Source organism: Anser anser, assembly GCF_964211835.1.
Source record: "Anser anser genome assembly, chromosome: 6".
In the NCBI taxonomy this organism is placed as follows: Eukaryota; Metazoa; Chordata; class Aves; order Anseriformes; family Anatidae; genus Anser; species Anser anser.
The window spans coordinates 41514348-41533697 of record NC_139726.1 but is presented as its reverse complement, the minus strand read 5'-3'; the positions used below and the strand labels follow the sequence as shown (position 1 = coordinate 41533697).

At 48.8% G+C, this 19350-nt stretch overlaps 2 long non-coding RNA genes across 2 annotated transcripts in view; one reads left to right on the top strand and one right to left on the bottom strand.

Annotated features, from left to right (window-relative positions):
- LOC310901953 overlaps positions 1-7828 on the bottom strand; it is a 19267-nt gene extending 11439 nt beyond the window's left edge. The window contains exon 1 of the long non-coding RNA XR_014586332.1: positions 1796-7828. This is a non-coding gene — a long non-coding RNA (uncharacterized lncRNA). The remainder of the gene's footprint in view (positions 1-1795) is intronic.
- LOC310901954 overlaps positions 1-19350 on the top strand; it is a 23891-nt gene extending 4541 nt beyond the window's left edge. Inside the window, exon 2 of the long non-coding RNA XR_014586333.1 lies at positions 18637-19350. This is a non-coding gene — a long non-coding RNA (uncharacterized lncRNA). The remainder of the gene's footprint in view (positions 1-18636) is intronic.

Below are 19350 nucleotides of genomic sequence, written 5' to 3'. Positions count from 1 at the left end.
TAGGATGGCCTCTAGCAGGATTTACTCACTGATTCCCACTACTCACTGGGTTTACCCTACACCAAACATGAGCAAAAGCCCACTTCGGTGTAATATTTACAGGAGTAAACCTAACGTTCTTCCCCCAGCACTTCCTAGGCCTAGCAGGAATACCCCGACGATACTCGGACTATCCCGACGCCTACACACTATGAAACACCATTTCCTCCATCGGCTCCCTAATCTCAATAGTAGCCGTAATCATACTAATATTCATCATCTGAGAAGCCTTTCCGGCCAAACGAAAAGTCCTACAACCAGAACTAACTACCACAAACGTTGAATGAATCCACGGCTGCCCTCCCCCATACCATACTTTCGAGGAACCGGCCTTCGTCCAAGTACAAGAAAGGAAGGAATCGAACCCTCACATGCTGGTTTCAAGCCAACTGCATTAACCGCTCATGCTTCTTTCTTATGAGACGTTAGTAAACCAATTACATAGCCTTGTCAAGACTAAATCACAGGTAAAAATCCTGTACATCTCATGTGGCCAACCACTCCCAACTAGGATTCCAAGACGCCTCATCACCCATCATAGAAGAACTCGTTGAATTCCACGACCACGCCCTAATCGTTGCCCTAGCTATCTGCAGCCTAGTTCTCTACCTTTTAGCCCACATACTAACAGAAAAACTCTCGTCCAATGCTGTAGACGCCCAAGAAGTAGAGCTGATCTGGACAATCCTACCTGCTATCGTCCTGGTACTCCTCGCCCTCCCATCCCTACAAATCCTCTACATAATGGACGAAATCGACGAACCAGACCTCACCCTAAAAGCCATCGGCCACCAATGATACTGAAGCTACGAATACACAGACTTCAAAGACCTATCATTCGACTCCTACATAGTGCCCACCCCAGACTTACCCAACGGCCACTTCCGACTGCTAGAAGTTGACCACCGCGTAGTTATCCCAATAGAATCCCCCATCCGCGTGATCATTACTGCAGGAGACGTACTCCACTCCTGAGCAGTCCCAACGCTCGGAGTTAAAACAGACGCAATCCCAGGCCGACTAAACCAAACTTCATTCATTACCACCCGGCCTGGGATTTTTTACGGACAATGCTCAGAAATTTGCGGGGCTAATCACAGCTACATACCCATTGTAGTAGAATCAACCCCACTCCCACATTTCGAGGCCTGATCGTCCCTTCTATCATCATCCTAATCATTAAGAAGCTATGCAACAGCACTAGCCTTTTAAGCTAGCCAAAGAGGGACTTCCCCCTCCTTAATGATATGCCACAGCTTAACCCCGCACCATGATTTTCAATCATAATTATAACCTGATTAACCCTAGCACTCCTCATCCAACCAAAACTACTAGCCTTCACCACAACCAACCCCCCATCAAATAAGACCTCCCTCACTACCAAACCCACACCATGATCCTGACCATGAACCTAAGCTTCTTTGACCAATTTTCCAGCCCCAATCTATTTGGCATCCCCTTAATCCTACTATCCCTACTCTTCCCAGCCCTACTATTCCCGTCCCCAAACAACCGATGAATCAACAACCGCCTTTCTACTATCCAAACATGACTCCTTCACCTAATCACAAAACAACTAATAGTCCCACTCAACAAAAATGGCCACAAATGAGCCATAATATTTACATCCCTAATAATCATACTTCTTACAATCAACCTTCTAGGCCTCCTTCCATATACATTCACCCCAACCACCCAACTATCTATGAACATAGCCCTAGCCTTCCCACTATGGCTCGCCACACTACTAACAGGCCTACGAAACCAACCATCAGCCTCTTTAGCCCACCTATTACCCGAAGGTACCCCTACACCCCTAATCCCCGCACTAATCCTGATCGAAACAACCAGCCTACTAATCCGCCCCCTAGCCCTCGGAGTCCGCCTTACAGCCAACCTTACAGCAGGACACTTACTCATCCAACTCATCTCTACAGCCTCCATTGCATTAATACCCACCCTTCCTGCAGTATCCATCCTAACAATAATCATCCTACTACTCCTAACCATCCTAGAAGTAGCAGTAGCCATAATCCAGGCCTACGTCTTCGTGCTCCTTCTAAGCCTATACTTACAAGAAAACATCTAATGGCACACCAAGCACACTCATACCACATAGTTGACCCAAGCCCTTGACCAATCTTCGGGGCAGCCGCCGCCCTACTCACAACCTCAGGATTAATCATGTGATTCCACTACAACTCATCCATACTACTAACCCTAGGCCTCATCTCAATACTCCTAGTAATACTCCAATGATGACGAGACATTGTACGAGAAAGCACCTTCCAAGGCCATCACACTCCCACAGTCCAAAAAGGCCTACGATACGGCATAATCCTTTTCATCACATCCGAAGCATTCTTCTTCTTAGGGTTCTTCTGAGCGTTCTTCCACTCGAGCCTGGCCCCAACCCCAGAACTAGGAGGCCAATGACCCCCAACAGGAATTAAACCACTCAACCCGATAGAAGTCCCCCTACTAAACACAGCCATCCTACTAGCCTCAGGCGTTACCGTAACGTGAGCCCATCACAGCATCACAGAAGGAAACCGAAAACACGCCATCCACGCCCTAACCCTAACGATCCTCCTGGGATTCTACTTCACAGCCCTACAAGCAATAGAATACCACGAAGCCCCATTCTCAATCGCCGATAGCGTCTACGGATCTACCTTCTTCGTTGCCACTGGATTCCACGGACTCCACGTAGTCATCGGATCCTCCTTCCTGACCGTCTGCCTCTTCCGACTGATCAAGTTCCACTTTACATCAGACCACCACTTCGGATTCGAGGCAGCAGCCTGATACTGACACTTCGTAGACGTCATCTGACTATTCCTCTACATAACCATCTACTGATGAGGATCTTGCTCTTCTAGTATATTAATTACAATTGACTTCCAATCTCTAGAATCTGGTATAAACCCAGAGGAGAGCAATGAACGCACTCATGTTCATATTCGCCCTATCATCAATCCTAAGCGCCGCCCTAACCGCATTAAACTTCTGACTCGCCCAAATAAACCCCGACTCAGAGAAACTCTCACCGTACGAATGTGGATTCGACCCACTTGGATCTGCTCGATTACCATTCTCAGTCCGATTCTTCCTCAGTAGCCATCCTGTTCGTCCTATTCGACCTAGAAATCGCCCTCCTACTCCCCCTGCCATGAGCCGTCCAACTCCAATCCCCCCTAATGACCCTCACCTGAACTGTAGTGATCCTCCTTCTCCTAACACTCAGACTGGCCTACGAGTGAATTCAAGGGGGCCTAGAATGAGCAGAATAACAGAAAGTTAGTCTAACCAAAAAGATAGCTGGTTTCGACCCAGCAGATTACAGCCAACCCTGTAACTTTCTTATGTCGCCCCTACATTTAAGCTTCTACTCAGCCTTCATTTTCAGCGGACTAGGACTAGCCTTCCACCGAACCCACCTAGTATCCGCCCTACTATGCCTTGAAAGCATAATATTATCGATATTCGTAGGCCTATCAATATGATCCATCGAAAACCAAGTCTCCTCATTCACCATGGTACCAATTCTCATGCTAACCTTCTCAGCGTGTGAGGCGGGCACAGGCCTGGCCATCCTAGTAGCCTCCACCCGCACACATGGCTCCGACCATCTACACAACCTAAACCTCCTGCAATGCTAAAAATCATCCTACCCACAATCATACTTCTTCCAACAGCCCTGCTGTCTCCACCAAAATTTCTATGGACTAACACCACCTTATACAGCCTCCTAATCGCTGCCCTAAGCCTACAGTGATTAATCCCAACCTACTACCCCTACAAATTTTTATCCAACTGAACAGGAATTGACCAAATCTCATCCCCCCTCCTAGTACTATCCTGCTGACTACTCCCACTCATAATCATAGCAAGCCAAAACCACCTGCAACAAGAACCCCTACAACGCAAACGAATCTTTATCTCAACCTTAGTCGCAGTCCAGCCATTCATCCTACTAGCCTTTTCCACCACAGAACTAGCACTATTTTACATCTCATTTGAAGCAACCCTCATTCCCACCCTAATCTTAATCACCCGATGGGGGAACCAACCAGAACGCCTAAGCGCTGGCATCTACCTGCTATTCTACACGCCAGTAAGCTCTCTACCCCTGCTAATCACAATCATACACCTATACGTGAAAATTGGCACCCTGCACCTGCCAACCCTACAACTAACCCACCCAACCCTATCCACCTCATGGACAGGAATACTATCAGGTCTAGCACTGCTCATAGCATTCATAGTAAAAGCCCCACTATACGGCCTACACCTCTGACTGCCAAAAGCCCACGTAGAAGCACCCATCGCAGGCTCAATACTCCTCGCCGCCCTACTACTAAAGCTAGGAGGATACGGAATTATACGAGTCACTCTATTTATGGGCCCACTGTCCAACCTCCTGCACTACCCCTTCCTAACCCTGGCCCTATGAGGCGCCCTAATGACTAGCTCAATCTGCCTACGACAGACAGACCTAAAATCACTAATCGCTTATTCATCCGTTAGCCACATAGGCCTAGTTATCGCCGCAGGAATAATCCAAACCCACTGATCATTCTCAGGGGCAATGATCCTAATAATTTCCCATGGACTAACTTCCTCCATACTATTCTGCCTAGCCAACACAAACTATGAACGTACGCACAGCCGAATTCTACTACTCACACGAGGCCTACAACCTCTCCTACCACTCATAGCTACCTGATGATTGCTGGCCAATCTAACAAACATAGCCTTACCCCCAACAACAAACCTCATAGCAGAGCTAACCATTATAATCACCTTATTCAACTGATCTGCCTTCACGATCATCCTAACAGGAATCGCAACCCTATTAACCGCCTCCTACACCTTATTCGTACTACTAATGACCCAACGAGGCTCAATCCCCTCCCACATCACATCTATGCAAAACTCAACCACGCGAGAACACCTGCTCATAACACTCCACATTATCCCAATATTCCTCCTAATCCTCAAACCCGAACTGATCTCCGGAATCCCCTCATGCAAGTATAGTTTAAACCAAACATTAGACTGTGATTCTAAGAATAGAAGTTCAAACCTTCTTACCTGCCGAGGGGAGGGTTTAACCAACAAGAGCTGCTAACTCTTACATCTGAGCCTAAAACCTCAGCCCCCTTACTTTTAAAGGATAACAGCAATCCACTGGTCTTAGGAACCACCCATCTTGGTGCAAATCCAAGTAAAAGTAGTGAACCCCACACTACTAATCAACTCCCTCACACTACTCACGCTGACAATCCTCCTAACCCCAATCATCCTGCCATTTCTATTTAAAAACTTTAAAAACACCCCACAAGCCACCACCCGCGCTGTTAAAACCGCATTCCTAATTAGCCTAGCCCCTACAACCGCATTCATCTACTCGGGAGTAGAATCTGTCACCTGCCACTGGGAGTGAAAATTCATTATAAACTTTAAAATCCCCCTGAGCCTAAAAATAGACCAATACTCAATAACATTTCTTCCAATCGCCCTATTTGTAACATGATCAATCCTACAATTCGCCATATGATACATGGCCTCAGAGCCATACGTAACAAAATTTTTCACCTACCTACTGACATTCCTAGTCGCCATACTCCTCCTAACAACCGCAAACAACATATTCCTCCTATTCGTAGGCTGGGAAGGAGTACGAATCATGTCCTTCCTTCTCATCGGCTGATGACAAGGCCGAGCAGATGCCAACACCGCCGCCCTACGAGCCGTAATCTACAACCGAATCGGAGACATCGGACTGATCCTGAGCATAGCATGACTAGCTTCAACATTCAACACCTGAGAGATCCAACAAGCCGTACACCCCCACCAAACCCCAATCCTCCCCCTCATAGGATTAATCCTCGCAGCCGCAGGAAAATCCGCCCAATTTGGACTCCACCCATGACTGCCCGCAGCAATAGAAGGCCCCACCCCAGTATCAGCCCTACTGCACTCCAGTACCATAGTAGTAGCCGGAATCTTCCTGCTCATCCGCATGCACCCCCTGCTAGCCACCAACCAGACAGCCCTAACTGCCTGCCTATGCCTAGGTGCTCTATCAACCCTATTTGCTGCCACATGCGCCCTAACCCAAAATGACATCAAAAAAATCATTGCTTTCTCAACATCCAGCCAACTAGGACTAATAATAGTCACTATCGGACTAAACCTCCCACAACTAGCCTTCCTACACATCTCAACCCATGCCTTCTTTAAAGCCATACTATTCCTATGCTCAGGGTCTATCATCCACAACCTAAACGGAGAACAAGATATCCGAAAGATAGGAGGCCTACAGAAAATACTCCCAGTCACTACTTCCTGCCTAACCATCGGAAACCTGGCGCTGATAGGAACCCTATTCCTAGCCGGATTCTACTCAAAAGACCTCATCATCGAAAGCTTAAACACATCATACCTAAATACTTGAGCCCTACTCCTAACCCTTATAGCCACAGCATTCACCGCAACCTACAGCATCCGCATAACCATCCTAGTCCAAGCTGGACAAACCCGCATCCCCCCAATAGTATCAATAAACGAAAACAACCCACTAATCACCGCCCCCCTAACCCGACTCGCCCTAGGCAGCATTACAGCAGGAATAATCATTACCTCTTTCATCACACCAACCAAAACCCCCCCAATAACCATACCCCTTATCACCAAAACCGCTGCCATCCTCATAACAATCCTAGGAATCATCCTAGCCCTAGAACTATCGAACATAACACACACCCTCACTCACCCCAAACCAAACCCCCTCATAAACTTCTCCTCTGCATTAGGGTACTTCAACCCCCTAGTACACCGATTCTTCTCCAAAAACCTACTAGAAAAGGGACAAAACATTGCCCTACACTTGATCGACCTCTCCTGACTCAAAAAAATAGGGCCAGAGGGCCTTGCTGAACTACAAGTAGCCGCAAGCAAAGCCGCAACCTCAATACACACAGGGCTAATTAAGGCCTACCTAGGATCCTTCGCCCTCTCCATCCTGGTAATAATCCTAATAACACACAGACTCACTAATGGCCCCTAACATCCGCAAATCCCATCCCCTACTAAAAATAATCAACAACTCCCTAATCGACCTACCCGCCCCCTCCAACATCTCTGCCTGATGAAACTTCGGCTCCCTTCTAGCCATCTGCTTAGCCACACAAATCCTAACAGGCCTGCTACTAGCCATACACTACACTGCAGACACTTCACTCGCCTTCTCCTCAGTAGCTCACACATGCCGAGACGTCCAGTACGGATGGCTCATCCGCAACCTCCACGCCAACGGTGCTTCGCTCTTCTTTATCTGCATCTACTTACACATCGGACGAGGCCTCTACTACGGCTCCTACCTATACAAAGAAACCTGAAACACAGGAGTAATCCTCCTACTCACCCTAATAGCAACTGCCTTCGTAGGGTATGTCCTACCATGAGGACAAATGTCATTCTGAGGGGCCACCGTAATCACCAACCTATTCTCAGCCATCCCGTACATTGGGCAAACTCTAGTAGAATGAGCCTGAGGAGGATTCTCAGTAGACAATCCAACCTTAACCCGATTCTTCGCCATCCACTTCCTACTGCCCTTCCTAATTGCAGGAATCACCCTAGTCCACCTAACCTTCCTACACGAATCAGGCTCAAATAACCCACTAGGAATCGTATCAGACTGCGACAAAATCCCATTCCACCCGTACTTCTCCATTAAAGACAGCTTAGGGCTTACCCTAATAATCACCCCTCTAATAGCACTAGCCCTATTTTCACCGAAACTCCTGGTTCTTGGAATCCTAGTTGGGAGTGGTTGGCCACATGAGATGTACAGGATTTTTACCTGTGATTTAGTCTTGACAAGGCTATGTAATTGGTTTACTAACGTCTCATAAGAAAGAAGCATGAGCGGTTAATGCAGTTGACTTGAAACCCATCCCCAGTGGTGCAAGTGCACTCTCTGAACTCACTGAAGTGCATTCCCAGTGGTGCCAGTGCACTCTGTGGACTCACTGTAGTGCATCCCCAGTGGTGCCAGTGCAATCTCTGGACTCACTGCAGAGCATCCCCAGTGGTGCCAGTGCACTCTGTGGACTCACTGTAGTGCATCCCCAGTGGTGCCAGTGCACTCTCTGGACTCACTGCACTGCATCCCCAGTGGTGTCAGTGCAATCTCTGGACTCACTGCAGTGCATCCCCAGTGGTGCCAGTGCACTCTCTGGACTCACTGCACTGCAGCCCCAGTGGTGCCAGTGCACTCTCTGGACTCACTGCAGTGCATCCCCAGTGGTGCCAGTGCACTCTCTGGACTCACTGCAGTGCATCCCCAGTGGTGCCAGTGCACTCTCTGGACTCACTGCACTGCATCCCCAGTGGTGCCAGTGCACTCTCTGGACAAGCTGAAGTGCATCACCAGTGGTGCCAGTGCACTCTCTGCACTCACTGCACTGCATGTCCAGTGGTGCCAGTGCGCTCTCTGGAGTCACAGCACTGCATCCCCAGTGGTGCCAGTGCAATCTCTGGACTCACTGCACTGCATCCCCAGTGGTGCCAGTGCACTCTCTGGACTCACTGAAGTGCATCCCCATTGGTGCCATTGCACTCTCTGCACTCACTGCACTGCATCCCCAGTGGTGCCAGTGCACTCACTGGACTGACTACACTGCATCCCCAGTGGTGCCAGTGCGCTCTCCGGAGTCACAGCACTGCATCCCCAGTGGTGCCAGTGCACTCACTGGACACACTGTACTGCATCACAGGTGGTGCCAGTGCACTCTCTGCACTCACTGCAGTGCATCCCCAGTGGTGCCAGTGCATTCACTGGACTCACTGGACTGCATCACCAGTGGTGCCAGTGCACTCTCTGGACTCACTGCACTGCATCCCCAGTGGTGCCAGTGCACTCTCTGGACTCACTGCACTGCATCCCCAGTGGTGCCAGTGCAGTCTCTGGACTCACTGCACTGCATCCCCAGTGGTGCCAGAGCACTCTCTGGACTCACTGCACTGCATCCCCAGTGGTGCCAGTGCACTCTCTGGACTCACTGCAGTGCATCCCCAGTGGTGTCAGTGCACTCTCTGGACTCACTGAAGTGCATCCCCAGTGGTGCCAGTGCACTCTCTGGACTCACTGCACTGCATCCCCAGTGGTGCCAGTGCACTCTCTGGACTCACTGCACTGCATCCCCACTGCTGCCAGTGCACTCTCTTGACTCACTGCACTGCATCCCCAGTGGTGCCAGTGCACTCTCTGGACTCACTGCAGTGCATCCCCAGTGGTGCCAGTGCACTCTCTGGACTCACTGTACTGCATCACCAGTGGTGCCAGTGCACTCTCTGGACTCACTGCAGTGCATCCCCAGTGGCGCCAGTGCACTCTCTGGACTCACTGCAGTGCATCCCCAGTGGTGCCAGTGCACTCTCTGCACTCACTGCACTGCATTCCCAGTGGTGCCAGTGAAGTCTCTGGACTCACTGCACTGCATCCCCAGTGGTGCCAGTGCACTCTCTGGACTCACTGCACTGCATCCCCACTGCTGCCAGTGCACTCTCTGGACTCACTGCACTGCATCCCCAGTGGTGCCAGTGCACTCTCTGGACTCACTGCACTGCATCCCCAGTGGTGCCAGTGCACTCTCTAGAATCACTGCACTACATCCCCAGTAGTGCCAGTGCACTTCACTGGACTCACTGTACTGCATCATCGGTGGTGCCAGTGCACTCTCTGGACTCACTGCACTGCATCCCCAGTGGTGCCAGTGTACTCTCTGGACTCACTGCACTGCAGGCCCAGTGGTACCAGTGCACTCACTGGACTCACTGTACTGCATCACCAGTGGTGCCAGTGCACTCTCTGGACTCACTGCACTGCATCCCCAGTGGTTCCAGTGCATTCACTGGACTCACTGTACTGCATCTCCAGTGGTGCCAGTGCACTCTCTGGACTCACTGCACTGCATCCCCAGTGGTGTCAGTGAGCTCTCTGGACTCACTGCACTGCATCCCCAGTGGTGCCAGTGTACTCACAGAATTCACTGCGCCGCATCCCCAGTGGTGCTAGTGCAGTCTCTGGACTCACTGCAGTGCATCCCCAGTGGTGCCAGTGCACTCTCTGGACTCACTGAAGTGCATTCTCAGTGGTGCCAGTGCACTCTCTGGGCTCACTGAAGTGCATCCCCAGTGGTGCCAGTACACTCACTGGACTCACTGCACTGCATCCCCAGTGGTGCCAGTGCACTCTCTGGACTCACTGTAGTGCATCCCCAGTGGTGCCAGTGCACTCTCTGGACTCACTGCAGTGCATCCCCAGTGGTGCCAGTGCACTCTCTGGACTCACTGCACTGCATACCCAGTGGTGCCAGTGAAGTCTTTGGACTCACTGCACTGCATCCCCAGTGGTGCCAGTGCACTCTCTGGACTCACTGCACTGCATGTCCAGTGGTGCCAGTGCACTCTCTGGACTCACTGTACTGCATCCCCACTGGTGCCAGTGCACTATGTGGACTCACTGTACTGCATCCCCAGTGGTGACAGTGCACTCTCTGGACTAACTGCAGTGCATCCCCAGTGGTGCCAGTGCACTCTCTGGACTCACTGCACTGCATCCCCAGTGGTGCCAGTGCACTCTCTGGACTCACTGCACTGCATCCCCAGTGGTGTCAGTGCACTCTCTGGACTCACTGAAGTGCATCCCCAGTTGTGCCAGTGCACTCTCTGGACTCAATGCACTGCATCCCCAGTGGTGCCAGTGCACTCTCTGGACTTCAATCTTTGGTTTACAAGACCAATGTTTTTATAAACTATTAGAGTATTTAGCAGTTGAGTATTTTGTTTTCTAGGGCGCTTGCGGCGGGGAGGAGAAATAGGAGGATAGTGAAGTAGGCGATTGAAGCGAGTTGGCCGATGATGATGAATGGGTGTTCGACGGGTTGGCTTCCTACTCATGTTAGGACGAGGAGGTCGGCGACTAGTACTCAGAATAGGAGCTGGGAGAGTGGTCGGAATGTTATTGCTCGTTGTTTTGATTTGTGCAGGAATGGGATTAGGAATAGGATCAGTACGGAGGCGGCCAGTGCTAATACGCCTCCTAGTTTATTTGGGATTGAACGTAGGATGGCGTAGGCGAATAGGAAGTATCATTCTGGCTTGATGTGTGGTGGGGTTACTAGCGGGTTTGCTGGGGTGAAGTTTTCTGGGTCTCCCAGGAGGTTAACCGCTCATGCTTCTTTCTTATGAGACGTTAGTAAACCAATTACATAGCCTTGTCAAGACTAAATCACAGGTAAAAATCCTGTACATCTCATGTGGCCAACCACTCCCAACTAGGATTCCAAGACGCCTCATCACCCATCATAGAAGAACTCGTTGAATTCCACGACCACGCCCTAATCGTTGCCCTAGCTATCTGCAGCCTAGTTCTCTACCTTTTAGCCCACATACTAACAGAAAAACTCTCGTCCAATGCTGTAGACGCCCAAGAAGTAGAGCTGATCTGGACAATCCTACCTGCTATCGTCCTGGTACTCCTCGCCCTCCCATCCCTACAAATCCTCTACATAATGGACGAAATCGACGAACCAGACCTCACCCTAAAAGCCATCGGCCACCAATGATACTGAAGCTACGAATACACAGACTTCAAAGACCTATCATTCGACTCCTACATAGTGCCCACCCCAGACTTACCCAACGGCCACTTCCGACTGCTAGAAGTTGACCACCGCGTAGTTATCCCAATAGAATCCCCCATCCGCGTGATCATTACTGCAGGAGACGTACTCCACTCCTGAGCAGTCCCAACGCTCGGAGTTAAAACAGACGCAATCCCAGGCCGACTAAACCAAACTTCATTCATTACCACCCGGCCTGGGATTTTTTACGGACAATGCTCAGAAATTTGCGGGGCTAATCACAGCTACATACCCATTGTAGTAGAATCAACCCCACTCCCACATTTCGAGGCCTGATCGTCCCTTCTATCATCATCCTAATCATTAAGAAGCTATGCAACAGCACTAGCCTTTTAAGCTAGCCAAAGAGGGACTTCCCCCTCCTTAATGATATGCCACAGCTTAACCCCGCACCATGATTTTCAATCATAATTATAACCTGATTAACCCTAGCACTCCTCATCCAACCAAAACTACTAGCCTTCACCACAACCAACCCCCCATCAAATAAGACCTCCCTCACTACCAAACCCACACCATGATCCTGACCATGAACCTAAGCTTCTTTGACCAATTTTCCAGCCCCAATCTATTTGGCATCCCCTTAATCCTACTATCCCTACTCTTCCCAGCCCTACTATTCCCGTCCCCAAACAACCGATGAATCAACAACCGCCTTTCTACTATCCAAACATGACTCCTTCACCTAATCACAAAACAACTAATAGTCCCACTCAACAAAAATGGCCACAAATGAGCCATAATATTTACATCCCTAATAATCATACTTCTTACAATCAACCTTCTAGGCCTCCTTCCATATACATTCACCCCAACCACCCAACTATCTATGAACATAGCCCTAGCCTTCCCACTATGGCTCGCCACACTACTAACAGTCATGTTTAACCATGTACGTGCCCCAGGGCCGGCTTAAAGTAGGCTCTATTGTCCCACTTTACTGCTAAATCCGCCTTCCAGAAGTGGTTTCACGCTTCTTTCCGTGTGCCCTATGAATAGGGAATGTAGCCCATTTCTTCCACTCCATAGGCTATACCTTGACCTGTCTTATTAGCGGGGTGCTATTGTGTCCACTGTTGTGCTCTCATTCGAGGTGGGCTGGCGACGGCGGTATGTAGGCTGTGTTGGCAAGGGGTGGTTGGGTTAATCGGGGATTATCGATTGTAGAACAGGCTCCTCTAGGTGGGTTTGGGGCACCGCCAAGTCCTTAGAGTTTTAAGCGTTTGTGCTCGTAGTTCTCTGGCGGATACTTCGGTAAAGTAAGTATCAAGATTTAGGGCCAGGCATAGTGGGGTATCTAATCCCAGTTTGGGCCCTGGCTTTCGTGGGTTTAAATCAGTCGTTAGTTCCTAAGATCATCTTAATGGTGTGTTTAGGTGCATCTTGGGCTTATGACAGCTCAGTTGCATTTTGATCTTAGTTAGCTAGGATAGGCATTTTACCACTCTTTACGCCGTGTCAATAGGACGGTTGATTTGGGTTTCTTGTATGACCGCGGTGGCTGGCACAAGATTTACCAACCCTTGAAGTTAGGCTGTTGCTATAACTAAGTCAAGTTTGCACTCATTGCTTAATGTTAATTACTGCTGAATACCCGTGGGGGCGTGGCTTAGCGAGGCGTCTTGGGCTACTACTTGGGTGTGCCTGATACCCGCTCCTCAAGGCCTGTATGGGGGTAGGTGGTCGAGGGCGTTTACACTGGGGCGCGGATACTTGCATGTATATATTTAGCAAAAACCAACCGTAAGGTTAGGACTAAGTCTTTTGTCCGCAGGCATGTTTTATGCCATCTTGGCAACTTCAGTGCCATGCTTTGTGTTAAGCTATGTGGACGGGGGTGTGGTTAGCTGATAGTTGAGTGGTGAGTGAGAGTGAAGTATATGAAATTATTGCTTGTGTTTACTATTTTTAGTACTGGAGTTTCTCTAAGTCCTAGGACTAGGAGGAAATGGTGTTTCATAGTGTGTAGGCGTCGGGATAGTCCGAGTATCGTCGGGGTATTCCTGCTAGGCCTAGGAAGTGCTGGGGGAAGAACGTTAGGTTTACTCCTGTAAATATTACCCCGAAGTGGGCTTTTGCTCATGTTTGGTGTAGGGTAAACCCAGTGAGTAGTGGGAATCAGTGAGTAAATCCTGCTAGAATGGCAAAGACGGCGCCTATGGATAGGACGTAGTGGAAGTGGGCAACTACGTAGTACGTGTCGTGCAGGGCGATGTCTAGGGAAGAGTTTGCAAGAACGATTCCTGTTAATCCTCCGATGGTAAATAGGAAGATAAATCCTAGAGCTCATAGTATTGGGGGGGGTCTCATTTGATTGTTCCTCCGTGCAGGGTGGCTAGTCAGCTAAATACTTTGATTCCGGTAGGGATGGCAATGATTATAGTGGCTGATGTAAAGTAGGCTCGGGTATCAACGTCTATTCCTACTGTAAACATGTGGTGAGCTCAGACGATGAATCCTAGGAAGCCGATGGATAGTATGGCTCAGACTATTCCCATGTAGCCGAAGGGCTCCTTTTTGCCTGAGTAGTACGTGACTACGTGTGAGATGATTCCGAACCCCGGTAGGATCAGAATATAGACTTCTGGGTGTCCGAAGAATCAGAATAGGTGTTGGTACAGGATTGGGTCTCCTCCTCCAGCGGGGTCGAAGAATGTGGTGTTTAGGTTTCGATCAGTTAGTAATATTGTAATACCGGCGGCGAGTACGGGGAGTGATAGAAGGAGTAGGATGGCGGTAATTAGTACGGATCAGACAAATAGTGGGGTTTGGTATTGTGAGAGTGCGGGGGGTTTTATGTTGATGGCTGTGGTGATAAAGTTGATGGCCCCAAGGATGGAGGAGATACCGGCTAAGTGGAGTGAGAAGATAGCCAGGTCTACTGAAGCTCCGGCGTGGGCAAGGTCACCTGCTAGGGGAGGGTAGACAGTTCAGCCTGTGCCGGCGCCAGCTTCTACAGTGGATGAGGCTAGTAGGAGGAGGAATGATGGGGGGAGGAGTCAAAAGCTTATGTTGTTTATTCGCGGGAATGCTATGTCGGGGGCACCGATTATGAGGGGGACTAATCAGTTGCCGAATCCTCCGATCATGATGGGTATGACTATAAAGAAGCTTATTACAAAGGCGTGAGCGGTAACGATTACATTGTAAATTTGGTCGTCGCCTAGGAGAGTTCCTGGTTGTCCTAGTTCTGCGCGGATTAATAGGCTGAGTGCGGTGCCGACTATTCCTGCTCATGCCCCGAAGATGAGGTACAGGGTGCCAATATCCTTATGGTTAGTGGAAAATAGTCATCGGTTGATGAAGGTGACGGGTAAGATGGCTGAGTGTTGAAGCGTTAGGCTGTAGTCCTTTTTACAGAGGTTTAATTCCTCTTCTTATCGGCTCTGTAGTGAAATTCATGTTGAGTTGCAAGCTCATCGATGCGCACTAGGGTGCGTCAGGGTCTTTGTAGGCAGAAGCCAATTGGTTTAGGCATTTAGCTGTTAACTAGAGTTTTGTGGGATCGAAGCCCATCTGTCTAGGGAGGCTTTAGCTTAATTAAAGCGTCTGACTTGCATTCAGAAGATACAGGTTAATATTCTGTAAGTCTTAATGTGCAGAAACTAAGAGGGTTTAACTCTTATTTAAGGCTTTGAAGGCCTTCGGTTTGGGGTGTTATCCTAAGTTTCTAGACAATGGCATGTATTATTGGGGACAGGGGAAGTAAGAGGATTGATAGTGAGGCAAGGACCGCAGTAGGTGTGCTTGGGGCTTTGCTAGTGTATCATTGTTTTATGTGGTTAGAGGAGTTGGGGGGAAGGGTAATTGTTGAGTGGTATGCGAGGCGTAGGTAGAAGAAGAGGCTGAGCAGTGATAGCATGGCAATTGCCATGGCTGCTGGTGTTATTTCCTGTTTAGTTAGTTCTTGGATGATAAGTCACTTTGGTATAAAGCCTGTTAATGGGGGGAGGCCTGCTAGGGATAAAAGTACTAGTATTAGGGTGGCGTTTAGCACTGGGGTTTTTGTTCATGAGGTTGTGATCATGGATAGGTTAAGGGCTTTGATTTTGTTAAGGGCTAGGAATACGGCTGATGTTATGATTGTGTATAGGTAGAAGGTAAGTAAGGCCAATTTGGGGCTGTAAACTAGGATGATGGCGATTCAGCCTAAGTGGGAGATGGACGAGAAGGCTAGGATTTTGCGTGTTTGTGTTTGGTTCAGTCCTATTCAGCCTCCTAGTGCTGTTGAGGCTAGGGCCATGGCGGTGAGTAGAGCTGGGTCGAGGGATTTGGATGTTAGTAGGAGCAGGGTTAGTGGGGGGAATTTTATGAGGGTCGAGAGTAGCAGGGCTGTTATTAGTGGCGATCCTTGTAGTACTTCTGGGAATCAGAAGTGAAATGGCACTAGGCCCAGTTTAATAGCGATTGCTGCTGTCAGTAGTAGACAGGAGGTTGGGTGGTTTATTTGTGTGATGTCTCATTGGCCGGTGACTCAGGCATTGGTTATGCTAGAGAATAGGACCAGGGCGGAAGCAGCTGCTTGGGTTAGGAAGTATTTCGTTGCGGCTTCTACTGCTCGTGGGTGGTGGGATTTGGCAATTAGGGGAATGATGGCTAGTGCGTTGATCTCCAGTCCTGTCCAGGCCAGAACTCAGTGGTTGCTGGAAATTGTGATTGTGGTGCCCAAGATGAGGCTGAAGGTTATGATTGGGGTCGCGTAAGGGTTCATTAGTAGAGGAGGGGGTTAAACCATCATTTTCGGGGTATGGGCCCGATAGCTTGATTAGCTGACTCTACTAGAAAATAATATAAGGGAAGTATGGAGAATTTTGATTTCTCTTGTGTGGGTTCAATTCCTACTTTTCTAAGGTCAACAGGAAATGAGAGGGCTGTTATACCTCTATGTTCACTTTATCATAGTGACCCTTTGTAGTTCAGGCACATTTCCTTATGTAAGGAGGTAGGCCTGCATAGCAGATAGGTATGCTGATGTGTCAGAGGCACAGAGCTAGTGTGAGGGGTAGGAAGTTTTTTCATAGTAGGTGCATTAGTTGGTCATATCGGAATCGTGGGTATGAAGCTCGGACCCATAAGAAACCAGAAGATAGTAGGAGGACTTTTGTGGCTAGGATGACGGGGAATAGTTCTGTGGGTGGCCCTAGGGCGCTTGGGTTTAGGAATATGATGGCTGTAAGTGTATTTATTAGCATAATGTTCGCATATTCAGCTAGGAAGAATAAGGCGAAGGGTCCTGCGGCGTATTCAACGTTAAACCCTGAGACTAGCTCAGATTCACCCTCTGTGAGGTCAAAAGGAGCTCGGTTTGTCTCTGCTAGGGTGGATACGTATCATATTATTGCTAGGGGTCATGAGGAGAAAATGAAGTATAGAGGCTCCTGTGCGACGGCAAAGGAGCTGAGTGTGTAGCTTCCGCTTAGTATGATTATTGATAGCAGGATTATGGCCAGTGTCACTTCGTATGAAATGGTCTGTGCTACTGCCCGTAGGGCTCCGATTAGTGCGTATTTTGAGTTCGAGGCTCAGCCTGATCATAGGACTGAGTAGACGGCTAGGCTTGACATGGCTATTAGGAAGAGAACTCCGAGGTTTAGATCTGCTAGGGGAAATGGGAGTGGTAGTGGTGCTCAAGTGGTGAGGGCTAGGACAAGGGCTAGTATTGGTATCAGAATGAATAGAAGTGGGGAAGAGGTAGAGGGTCGGATGGGCTCTTTGGTAAATAGTTTCAGTCCGTCCGCAAATGGTTGAAGTAGGCCAAAAGGCCCGACAACGTTAGGGCCTTTGCGGGATTGTATGTAGCTTAGGATTTTCCGTTCTACTAGGGTTAGGAAGGCTACGGCAATCAGGATTGGGATGATGTATAGGAGGGATATAACGAGGCAGCTTAGTGTTGTTATTTGAATCATGGGTGAAGCTAGGGAGAGGATTTGAACCTCTGGGGAAAGGGCTTAAGCCTTCTGCACTTGCCGGGCTCTGCCACTCTAGCTGGTCCTTTTCTAGGATTGAAAGTGGTGGGGGAAGGCCCTCTTCACGGTTTAGTTGGTTTCACTGCTTAGAGGGGGGGGGCGTGCTTGTGGTATTGGCCCCACTTTCCCGGTCCTTTCGTACTGGGGAGAGTGTGTCATAGATAGAAACCGACCTGGATTGCTCCGGTCTGAACTCAGATCACGTAGGACTGTTAATCGTTGAACAAACGAACCCTTAATAGCGGCTGCACCATTAGGATGTCCTGATCCAACATCGAGGTCGTAAACCCCCCTGTCGATATGGGCTCTTGAGGGGGATTGCGCTGTTATCCCTGGGGTAGCTTGGTCCATTAATCAATTATATTGGGTCTGGTCACTGTTAGCACTTTGAGGGGTAGCTCTAGGTAAAGAGGTATGGTCTTGTTTTTGGAGGATTTGTTCTCCTCCAAGGTCGCCCCAACCGAAAAATATCGACCAGGCTCTGCGATGGTAGTGGCCCCAGTGGGGTTGATTGAGGATTCGCGGTGGTCGTTGATTTTTAAGTTCCACAGGGTCTTCTCGTCTTATGTTCACATCCCCGCTTTTGCACGGGGAGATCAATTTCACTGATTATCTGTGAGAGACAGTTAAGACCTCGTTTAGCCATTCATACAAGTCTCGATTTATGGGACAATTGATTGCGCTACCTTTGCACGGTTAGGATACCGCGGCCGTTAAACCTAAGTCACCGGGCAGGCATCACCTTCAATACTTGTTTAATTTGCTGAAGGCTATGTTTTTGGTAAACAGTCGGGCCTTATTAATTTGCCGAGTTCCTTTCACAGATTTTAATCGCTCTTATAGGCGCTCCTGAGTCGGGTTAACAGGGTTAGTTAATACGTGGTCTTGTAGGGGTTTTTGTATCTGTCTAGGTCTGTTAATAATGTTTCTATGTAAGCTTGCGCCGTTAGAGGGGTGTGGCCCTGAGTTACTTATTTTAGCATTAATTCTCCTATATTCATAGGTTGACCTGTTTGTGATAAGGGAATCATCTTATTTTGGTATTTTTAGGTGGTGGAGCTTTGACGCACTCTTTTTTGATGGCTGCTTTAGGGCCCACGGTAGGATCAGTAGTAAGAATTATCCGCTAGTCGAGGTTGTGTCCTTTTTTAATGGAGCTGTCCCTCCATTAAATAGCTCTTAATCATCTCATTAGGGTTCAGGATGTCCGGTAGGGAGGATTAAGGGGGAACTTAGATTCGTTTCACAGGTAACCAGCTATCACCCAGCTCGGTTGGCTTTTCACCTCTACTGACAAGTCATCCCACTCTTTTGCAACAGAGACGGGTTCGCTCTCTTTAACTGCTTGAAAGTAGCTCGCTTGGGTTTCGGGGGGGCAAACTTTAGTTCACTTTGCTTGGTTGTTCTCGCTAAACCATGATGCAAAAGGTACAAGGGTTGATCTTTGCTGTCTGTCGCTTTGATTGTTTCACTGCTATTTCATCTTTCCCTTACGGTACTGGGGTCTCTATCGCTTCTAAGTGTCTTTTCTATCGCCTATACTAAGACTGTAAAATGCTTTAGTTTAATTAGTTTAGTAAATTCTTTAGTTTTGGTGTACTATTTGTGTGGTTGAGCTAGAGGGG